The following is an 11,415-nucleotide window of genomic DNA, read 5'->3' as shown; positions in this document are numbered from 1 at the left end:
GGGGAGAGATCAGTGGAGCATCCATCAGGGACCTTCTGCCTCCGCTGTACAGGAGAAGGAGCCCAGCACTGCTGGACCTGTTAAGTGGGTGCTGGGTTCCAGTGCACTGTGATACTGACATTAACATGTAATGAGGCCAAAAAGTGTCAAAATAGGCTCAGCAAGGAAGGGGGAAGGTATGGAGCATGTGTGGTATTACTAGAACCTTTCTGATCTAGCGGGTGGCTGCAGGGCCTATTTTCCCACCTGCAAGAGGACTAGACTGTTGCACATGCTTACAGGTGGTAAAGATCCAGCCTTTGCCTATATTGTAACTGGGACTTATTTTCTACCTTCCAGGCTAGCTTACTGCGGAGAGGCAAGTGGGTTCTGTAAGCTGAAGATCTTGGAGGCCACTCGTAACACCACTGGAGCCCCAACTGGATAAGAAGTGATATGGCTGCCAGATAATCAGACATATAAGGATGAACTGTCCAACATCCCAAGCACCCCAAACTCATGTCCCAAATCCAAGTGCTGGAGCCAGGCTTACATGTTTCACCCGTGGAGCTAAGCCCAGGTGTAGAACGCAAAGTGTGCCCGGAGACCACTGACGCATGTGTCTAATGGTGGGTGTGGCACTGATGGGGTTAACCCCCTGTACTGTGGCGCCATATTTAAAAGGACCAGACCGGTCAGATTTCCGTGTGGCAAGGCAGGGGTGTGTGCCTACTGCTGGGGACCGGGAACTAGCTCCTGGCACCCCATCACTACCGAGAGGCTGGTCTATGTGGATGCATGTTGGGGGCTAGGAAGAGCCAACTTCCTGTAGCATAGTACAGTAAGGAGCGCCCACAGCCCAAACTGAGTTCTGTGGCTGGGGAGCTCAGGGGGCAGTGTGGCTGTTAACCCCCAGTGCGCTGTGCTGCATGGGGCAGGGTGCATGGTGCTGTTCACTTGGCGGACCGGTGCTTTAAGCTGTTAACCCTCTGTGCACAGAAGGTGAGTCCCAGCAGGAGGTGTGGCAGCAGCATGTCTACACATACACAGCAGCAAGCGGTATCAGGTGCCGGTGGGAGAAGCCTGAGAAGAAACGCGGTTCCAAGTGCCTGCTTGAAGGAACCTGGTGGTGGCAGCTTAGTATCCACCCGCTGCGCAGTGGGTGGAGTCAGTAATAGGCAGCTGCTGACAGTAAGTGATCCCATATTGGCCCAGGTCCTAAGAGACTCAAACCCAATCTGTGATCGCTTGGCGCAGGCTGCGAGGCGCATCCAGTCATAGGAGGGAACATGACAGTCATGGCGGCAGTGGCATGAGTGATAGACTGCTCATGATGCACAGACACCCGGACAGAAGGGCGGCCATGGTGCAGACTCCCGGATGCGGTGCACAGATGGGTGGACATGGTGCTTAGAGGCTCTGGAACGACGCACAGATGCCCGGATATGACACAAATATGCCCCAGAACATCACACAGATACAATGCACAGACGCCCTGGCACCATGAGAGCAGCGCTCCCCCTCCCCCACCACCACGCCCGCATGAGGCTGCGCTGCAGATGTGCCGGCGCCCTGTACATCTATCTCTGGATATACACACAGAAAGCATTGCACCTATGCAGCCCTTGCTCTGTGTCCTGCAGCAGCTGCACGGGTACCCGCCCTCTCTCACACCTCCCTGCCTGCCCCCAGCGCCTGTCACACTGCCATGTGCGGGACCCGCGCCCTCTCCCTGTGCTGAGGCCGGGGGCGGGGCTGGAGGAGGGGCCGTGGGCGGGGATATGATCATCATTCTGGCCGGTTACTGAGGAGGAAGCGGATTGTGTTCCCCTGCCAATCACACCTCCCTTGCGGCCTGTGCGTTTCAGCCCGTTTCCGTAATTTGCGTTCCACTTCACTTTCAGCCCTTGCGTTCCACACACAGGAAGAGAGTTTTCTTCTATCGCGGCAACTTCCGGTTTTCCCTCGAGCAGGAGTCACTCACTCGTCCGGCAACACCAACAGGTAATGGGTTCCTTCTATACAGGGGGAGCAGCCGGTGGTGTACTGTCATTATTATTATACAGGGGGAGCAGCCTGTGGTGTCCTGTTATTATTATTATACAGGAGGAGCAGCCTGTGGTGTCCTGTCATTATTATTATACAGGGGGAGCAGCCTGTGTAGTCCAGTTATTATTATTATTATTATTATTATTATTATACAGGAGGAGTGGCCTGTGGTGTCCTGTTAATATTATTATACAGGGGGAGCAGCATGTGGTGTCCTGTCATTATTATTATACAGGGGGAGCAGCCTGTGTAGTCCAGTTATTATTATTATTATTATTATTATACAGGTGTAGCAGCATGTGGTGTCCTGTCATTATTATTATACAGGGGGAGCAGCCTGTGTAGTCCAGTTATTATTATTATTATTATACAGGAGGAGTGGCCTGTGGTGTCCTGTTAATATTATTATACAGGGGGAGCAGCATGTGGTGTCCTGTCATTATTATTATACAGGGGAAGCAGCCTGTGGTGTCCTGTCATTATTATTATTATTATTATACAGGTGTAGCAGCATGTGGTGTCCTGCCATTATTATTATATAGGGGAGCAGCCTGTGGTATCCTGTCATTATTATTATTATTATAATACAGGGGGAGCAGCCTGTGGTGTCCAGTCATTATTGTTATACAGGGGGAGCAGCCTCTGGTGTCCTGTCATTATTATTTTCTCCTGCAGGATATCCGCAGGATACACCTTTGGATATCAGGTAGCGACAGCGGATTGGTACCAACGATCTAAGCTTTTCAGACTCCCAGGATGCAACGGGCCATTCCCGTATATTCCCGCCTCCTGGCTTAGGCAATTCGGTGTTTTGTTTGGTGCGGCAGGAGCTGGACCACGGTCTGTAGGGCTGCTAGTTTTATGGCAGCCATAAGCTTTCTTAATTTATTTTTATAGTCTCCTTTTTAGTGATCTTCTAAAAAGCGTCCTATACGCACCTTAGAAAGAGCCGCTCCAACAACTGTCCGCCGGGTTGCGACAACGCTTACCCACGAGTACAGTGCTATTTTGGTGGGCGTCAGCTAGGATGTACTAGCATGTCCAGACTGACATTACCAGGCTGCGGCCGGAGAACGGGAAAAGGTAAGGCGTCTTTTTCTGGTTAGCGGTTTAAGACGCATATAACTTAGTCTTACTGTCTCGGGTGGAGACTACCGGACAGTCGCTGACGTGGTCGTCCACCTCGGGTGCACCATTGCTAAACCTCAGGGATCATAGGTTCTGGGGGGAAGTAGAGGCCACGATCCCTGGGGTGGATGGCAGTAGTGGGGAGTAAGATGCTCCCGTGGTCGCCCCTCACACCAATTCATGACCAGTTTCCTCCGAGTTTCCTCCCATGAACTGATATTTCCGCTTCCGTCTCATGAAGCAGGTGGTACAGCACTGAGTTCCTACCTACCTTGGCGGTATTGAGTGGTTGAATAAGTGCCTGACGCAAATGAGCGTTTGTGAACATTTACTGCTGTATTATTCGCTGTGCGTCTGCATACGTTTGTTCCCCGGTATATCGTAATGCAGTATTGTTTTTCCTACCTACTTATATGTATTGTGTAGTTGAAAATCTGCTCATTTTGCAAATGTATACTAATGCATTTTATGTGACTGATTGCTAGTGCGGCTGCTGACTTTGTTTCTCTAACGTCCTAGTGGATACTGGGGAACTGTACTTTAGTACCATGGGGTATAGATCGGGTCCACTGAAGCCTGGCACTTTAAAAAACCTTTAGTGTGTGTATGTGTGTTCTGGCTCCTTCCCTCTCTGCCCCTCCTACCAGACTTAGTTTAGAAAATGTGCCCAAGGAGCCGGGTGCATTTCTCTGGAGCTCCAGAGAGTTTCCTTTATTTTTAATTTTTTTTATTTTCAGATAGTCCTGGTTGGCAACCAGTCTAACTGCTTCGTGGGACTTACAGGGGGGACCGAACCAACCTCCTGAGGGTTAATGGTTCGTAATCCCAGCTGACAGTACACTGAGCTCCTGAGGTGCTGTTTCACACACCATACTGTGTGTGCCCACGCCAGCAGCATGCCGCCACCCTCTAGCAGATGCCGAAGATCGCAGTGGCGGTGAGTTTTAACACCATGGTCCCGGTTAGCGGGTCCCCAATGCAGTTTGGCGGCGGTCACGGGCCACGAGCTGCGGTGCCCGACGCGGACTACACTGGTTCAGTGGGCTTATGCTACACAGCGCTCACTGTCATTAGGCATTGTGCGTACTGATAAATCAGCCAGTATAAGCATTAGTGGGACCGCGCGCCATTACAGGGGTGGAACTTCCGGAGAGCGGGACCATTTCCTGCTGCTGCGGATCATCATGGCTGCAGGCACGCTGCTCCTCCACGGACCCACACTATTGCAGACTATGTACTGGTACCAGGGGGTCATAGCAGGGGGGAGCACATCAGCGGTAGCACCGTTACACTTCTATAAGGTGATACACAAATTTTCACACACTGCGCTGCTGTGTTTTGTTCTTATATCCGTTCCTCAGTGTCACTCCAGGGGCTCTCTAGGGTCTGTGTGGGGGTGTTTTCAGTGAGCTGCGCTGTATTACAGTTGTGTCAAGATGTCTGTTGACATGGTTATGTGTGCTGCGTGTAACTCTACCCCTTCATCAGCGGGGTCCCTCATGTGTGAGCAATGTTCCTTATCTCCTCAGGGACACAGTTCACAGGCACCTGACTGGCTTGATACTTTTAAAAGCATGATTCAGAATGTGAATATTCAGAATAACTGCAGCTCAAAAAGGAGAGACAGGTGTTAAAACAGTCTATTGATTGTATGGCTAAAGCAGCAGATACCAGAAAGGCTTTTCAGCCCCCTCTGTTGGTTTCACATAAACACTCATTGCCACAGGTGCTCCAGTCTGATTCTGATCAGCCCGATGTGGATGATGATGATATGGATTAGGACATTTCTCTGTCCCCAGGGTGGAGGCCCTAATTTTTGCTGTAAGAGAGGTTCTTCACATTCCAGATCAGGAAGCAGAACCAGGTGGGGAGTTGTACTTTAATATTCGACCGAAGACCTCAGCCACTTTTCCTGTGTCTAAGGAATTAAACTCCCTGGCTAGGGAGGCATGGGTAAACCCTGACAACAAATTTTAAAACTCCTTAGAGGTTTATAGCTACTTTTCTCCTCCCAGTTGAGGACAGGATGGTATGGGAAACCCCCCTGTCAGTCGATATGTCTGTGTCCAGACTGTCTAAGAAATTATTACTGCCGGTACCAGGGGCTATATCCTTAAAGACCCTACGGACCGTAAAATTGAGACCACTCTCAAGGCAATATTTACGGCAGCGGGAGTAGCACAACGCCCCACAATAATTTGTTGGTGGATTTTTAGGGCAGTAGTAAAGTGGTCCGATAATATTATTAATGGATTAGACACTGCCCCATGATGAGGTCATTACTCTGCTGCAGCATTTACAGGATGCTCCACATTTTCTGAGCGAGGTTATAAAAGAATTGTGTAAGATAAATGGCCGCACTACTGCTATGGCAGTTTTGTCATGCAGAGCTCTGTGGTTGCGTCAGTGGTCAGCGGACGTTGATTCCTGAAAGGGTGTAGGAAATCTTCCCTTTAAAGAATTTAACAGAATTTCCTAACTCAGATCAGGTGACAGAAATTATGCAAGAGGCTTGGGTTACACCCAGTAAGAAGTTTAAGATTCCCAAAGAATGGAGTTCTTTTATCCTTTTCCTACTGTAGACTGTTTAAAAAGGGAGGTTCCTCCCAAGGTAGATGCACACGTAGTGCGATTTGTGCATACATCTACATTACCCCTGCCTTCAACATCATTAAATGATGTGACTGACAGAAAGATTGATGGTTTTCTTAAGACTGTGGTTTCCTTAGCAGGGGCAGTGACTAGCCCAGTTATGGCTACAGCCTGGGTGGCTAAAGCAGTGGCAGGCTGGGCAGATGCGTTGGAAGAAGATCTTTCATCAGCTACAATAGAACATTTACCCCATAGTGCATGTATAAAGCAGGCAGCTGCTTTTATTGAAGAAGCTGCCCTAAATGTTGGTACAGTAGCTTCTCAGGCTGTGCCTTCTTGGTAGCAGCTCCCAGAGCTATCTGGCTACGTGCATGGAAGGCTGATTCGGAATCCAAGAAGGTCCTGGAATCTTTGCCTTTTGTTGGAGATATTCTGTTTGGCACAGAATGAAATAATATTCTTGTGTCTGAGACAGACTCCAAAAAGGTGAAGTTTCCTTCTTCATATAAGCCAGATTTCTGGCTTTCGGGCTCCTGGTAAAGCAAAAGGAAAGGTTTACAGCAAGCAGCCTCAATCAGATAAAACTGGTAAGATTAAGACCAAGCAGCCTTAGTCAACCAGACAGGCGGCTTCTAAACCAGAAAGCAAGCCATCGGCCATATGGCGCGGGCCTCCACCTGGGGAAACCCAGGGTGGGAGGCCGAATTCTTTTTGCACAGGTATGGCAGCAGTCCACCACAGATATCTGGGTGGAAGGAGTGGTGTCTCACTGTTATGCTTTTTCCTTCAAGAAAAACCTCCATCAAAGATTCTTTTGTACGTCTCTGGTGGAATCGAAGGCCAGGGCTTTAGAGGACGCAGTTCGGAATTTGCTGCAGTCAGGAGTAATAGTGCCGGTTCCTACAGCACAGAGAGGACGAGGTTTCTATTCCAACCTGTTTTTGGTTCAGAAACCGAATGGATCTTACCGACTCATTCTCAATCTTAAGACTCTGAACAAATATATCTGGGTGCCCCGATTCTGTATGGACACCTTGCGGTCCATTATTCTAGCTTTTGAGCTGGGGAATTTTACGGTGTCCCTGGGTATTCAGGATGCTTATCTCCATGTACCGATAGCAGCTTCTCATCAGTGTTATCTCAGGTTTTCTATCCTCCAACAGCATTTCCAGTTCCAGGCTCTACCTTTTGGACTAGCTATAGCTCCAAGGGTATTTACCAAGATCATGGTGGTGATGGCAGCTCATCTCCGTCATCAGAGAGTAAGGATTTTCCTATATCTAGACGACTTGCTTATCCTGGCTCAGTCCCAGGAAACTTTGCAGTGCTATCTCCAAGTGACAATAGCCTATGTACAGGATCACGACTGGCTCATAAATTGGGCAAAAGTCCTTGTAGTTCCATCACAACGAATGACCCATCTAGGGGCTGTATTGGATACCAGTCTTCAGAGAATCTTTCTACCTTTGAGCAAAATAAACACATTACAGACGAGGGTTCAGGAATTGCTACACAGTCGGAGAGTATCCATGCAGGCAGCAATGTGAGTTCTGGGATCAATGGTCTCAACATTTGACATGGTAGAATATGCTCAATTCCACTCAAGACCCCTTCAACATCTGTTTCTCTCCTTATGGAGCCGACAGCATCAGACGATAAAACCCCAGACAATAATTTTTCCTGAGGAAGTGCGTCGGTTATTAGCCTAGTCGCTACAGAGACGTCCCATGTGGATAAAGGGTGACCCTTTTGGATCTCAGATTGGGAGGTGCTGACAGCAGACATAAGTACTTAGGGCTGGGGAGCTGTGACAGAACAGTACTGGATCCAGGGATGCTGGACCAAGGAAGAAAGTCATCTGGGGAATGTGTTCCCTCAAGCGCTGATCACTTTACACAGAAATAGGTATGGGAAGGAAAATGCAATACGTTCCTTATCTTGAAGTGGACGTCCAGAAAAGAATCCGTCCTTAAATAGTGTGTGTTCCCTTAAACAGGTTTGCATATGAAACGAGAAAAAAGGTATCATGGCCCTCATTCCGAGTTGTTCGCTCGGAGTTTTTCATCGCATCGCAGTGAGAATTCTCTTAGTGCGCATGCGCAATGTTCGCACTGCGACTGCGCCAAGTAACTTTACTATGAAGAAAGTAAGTTTACTCACGGCATTTTCATCGCTCCGACGTTCGCATTGTGATTGACAGGAAATGGGTGTTACTGGGCGGATGCACGGCGTTTTAGGGGCGTGTGGATGGAAACGCTACCGTTTCCGGAAAAAACGCAGGAGTGGCCGGAGAAACGGTGGGAGTGCCTGGGCGAACGCTGGGTGTGTTTATGACGTCAGCCAGGAACGAAAAGCACTGAACTGATCGCACAGGCAGAGTAAGTCTGAAGCTACTCAGAAACTGCTAACTCGTTTGTAATCGCAATATTGCGCGTACGTCGGTCGCAATTTTAAGAAGCTAAGATTCACTCCCAGTAGGCGGCGGCTTAGCGTGTGTAACTCTGCTACATTCGCCTTGCGAGCGAACAACTCGGAATGAGGGCCCATGTGTAGTACATTCACAAATTTAATAGTACATAACATACATGGAATTACACATCTAATATTCAACAAAGATACATCTGACAATAGGGACTCGCACGGTCCTGTTTAGGGGAGAGTCAGAATAATTACCAGCGGGTCTGAGAACCGGTGGTGTAACAGTTCTCAAACAAGTTCTTTAAAGGTTACCAATCGTCTCTCCGGAAAAGTCAATTGGAGCCGGTTTCTGGTAATCACTCAGCAATCCAGATGTAGCGACAGGAGCTGCAAAGTCCGCTATTAGTCCCTCAATAACCAACGCGTTTCCACCCGATTTACTTCGGGTCTTTCTCAAGGTGAAGTAAGGGACAGTCTGTCTGTTCACATTTTAAACCAGTCTTCAACCAATCCGCATCCTGATACTCCAACTGGATGCAGCTGTGTTTCTTGATATAGATTGCACCTGTTGTCATGGTGATAGTCGTCCTTCAATCCTAGTGGGAGGCCGATCATAGTTGCGCTGTGTCACTTCCGGGGTGTGGCCTTATTTCCATATGTAACCCTCTATCAGGAGTATTTACCAGCCTTTCGTCACATCCACTAGTGACGTGGCTGCGGCCTCGGTTTTATATTGACTATCAGCTTCCGCCAACCACGCCAGCCGGAACCGGAAGTGGCCGCTATAAGGTGTCTATCCTTACTCTGCGCCAACCAACTGAAGTACATCCGCGCCCACCGGAAGCGTCTTAAACATCTCTTGCTTCCGCCAACCACTATAATGACGTTCTTGCCATCCGGAGCCGGAAGTGACACTCCGCAACTACATCAGATCTCATAATTTTATAACAATTATCATCGTATATGTATGTATGTATGAAAAATAAAATCTTTCTCCATCAATTTTATCCTGGTATGCTGGAAAAATAAAAAACAGTAAAAAACAAACAATTAGCTAGCAGAAAAATTATATATAAAATACATCATATAATCATAAAAACCACTTTAACTCAAAATTATTATTGAGCCCTAGTGGATGCAGTGTATTGAATTCATAAATAGCCTGCATTTCATTTTTTGCTAAAATCGACATGATGTCCTTTTGTCTGTTAGTGCATTTTATCAATTTAAAACCTGCAAGTCGAATGACATGTCTCAGAGAGCTATTGTGATGGACTTTAAAATGGTTTGACAGAGCATGTGTAGTCACTCCATTCTTGATGTTCCTGCAATGCTCGCTTATCCGCACTTTCAACGGTCTGGGGGTGCGGCCAATGTAAAACAAGTGGCAGGAACACTCGATAAAATATAAAACATTTTTCACATTACAGGTAATAAAGTCGCATATTTTAGTAGTTTTACCATTGATACATATTATATCTAACTTTTTCGTTCCATCACTCTTAATTTCTCTGCACCCAATACAGATCCCGCACCGGTGGAAACCTTTCCTTAATATCCTACCTTCTCTTCTTTTCGGGGGAAGATAGCTTCTTACTAAGGAATTTTTAAGATTTGGGGCTTTCCTATAGATAAAAACAGGCTGGTCTGGAATAGCATTTCCGACCACTGGATCCTTTTTCAGGATATTCCATTTTTTTCTAAACGATTTTTCTACCATCTTGTGTTGCGCACTAAAACTAGTAATAAATGCCCATTCATAATTCCGTTTTTTGTTTATGTTTGTTTTAGATTGTCGCGGTTCGTTACCTAAAAGGGATTCCCTATCCAGTAGACCTACTTCACGAATGGCCTGTTCAATCTTCCCACCGTCATAGCCACTTTTTTCAAACCGATGTTTTAACTCATTGGCTTGCTGCTGGTACACATCATCATTTGTGCAGTTTCTTTTGCACCTTTTTAGTTGACCATGTGGGATTGAATTCAGACAATTTGGGCGGTGGCAACTATATTGATATAGGCCTGAGAATCCGTTTGTTTAATGTAAGTTTTTGTACTAAATTTTCAATTTTCCTGAGGAAGGGTAATGTCTAGAAAATTAACCTCCTTTAGATCTATATTGAATGTTAATTCTATATCTAAATCATTTTCATTTAAATATTGGCAAACAGATCCAAAGTCTCCCTATTTCCTCTCCATATAAAAAGGATATCATCGATATACCTTCTCCAGGACACAAGGTTCGCTCCAAATGGGTTTTGGGTCCAGACATAGTCTGACTCCCATTGGCCCATGAATATGTTGGCATAACTTGGAGCGAACCTGGTGCCCATGGCCGTGCCTACTCTCTGAATAAAATAGTCCCTCTCCACCGTAAAATAGTTATTATTAAGAATAAAATGGATCCCCTCTAAAATGAATTGTTGTAAATTCCCATCTAAAGTGCTGTTGTGCAGAGCGTTGGTAATGGCTCTAATCCCTGCTTCGTGTTTACTAATGGAATAGAGCGATTTGACGTCAGCCGTAACTAATATCAAATTCTCTTCCCATGGAATAAGAGATAGATGGTTTAATAGATCTTTCGTATCCTTAAGATGCGAAATGTTTTTCAAAACCAGAGGCTGTAGAAAATAGTCAATATATTCCGATAGATTCGCTGTTGTTGAATCTATTCCGGAGACTATTGGCCTGCCTGGGGGGTGGGTAGGGTTTTTGTTCACCTTGGGTAATAAGTACATAGTGGGTACTGTCGGTTTCTCATTTATGAGGAATTTCACCTCTTTCTCTTCTAGTACCCCTAGGTCACTATATTTTCTTATAAGTTCTTTAAAGTTAATGTTAATTCTCTCTGTTGGATCTGACCTAAGTTTTTGGTACGTGTACCGATCTTCCAAATGCAGTTCCACTTCCTTCATATACCACTCTCTATTCATTACCACTACCCCACCCCCCTTATCTGCCGGTTTAATGACTAGTTCTACGTTTTGTTTTAAATCTTTCAACTCTTTTCTTTCATTTGAAGTAAAGTTGTTTTTTATCCCTGTTGGTTTAAATTCTCTTAAATCCCCTTGTACTAATTGACAAAATGTGTCAATAAAATTTCCCTTAATGTGGGCGGGGTAAAAAAACGACTTTAGTTTAAATGGTGTGTGTTCCATTAGTTCTAAATTCTCTACTACCTCTGTTGGTTCTTTCAATAGGAAAAACTTCTTTATACACACCTTACGTATGAATTTATGGATGTCAACA

At 46.3% G+C, this 11,415-nt stretch overlaps 1 protein-coding gene across 1 annotated transcript in view; it reads left to right on the top strand.

Moving 5' to 3' along the window:
* Window positions 1–1,903: 1,903 nt before the first annotated feature.
* LOC135054656 (zinc finger protein 271-like) overlaps window positions 1,904–11,415 on the top strand; it is a 50,849-nt gene continuing 41,337 nt past the window's right edge. The window contains exon 1 of the mRNA XM_063957897.1: window positions 1,904–1,983. The gene's annotated coding sequence lies outside the window, so the exon portion shown is untranslated. The remainder of the gene's footprint in view (window positions 1,984–11,415) is intronic.

Source organism: Pseudophryne corroboree, chromosome 3 (genome assembly GCF_028390025.1).
Source record: "Pseudophryne corroboree isolate aPseCor3 chromosome 3, aPseCor3.hap2, whole genome shotgun sequence".
Taxonomy (NCBI): Eukaryota; Metazoa; Chordata; class Amphibia; order Anura; family Myobatrachidae; genus Pseudophryne; species Pseudophryne corroboree.
This window is presented reverse-complemented; position numbering and strand designations above follow the sequence as displayed.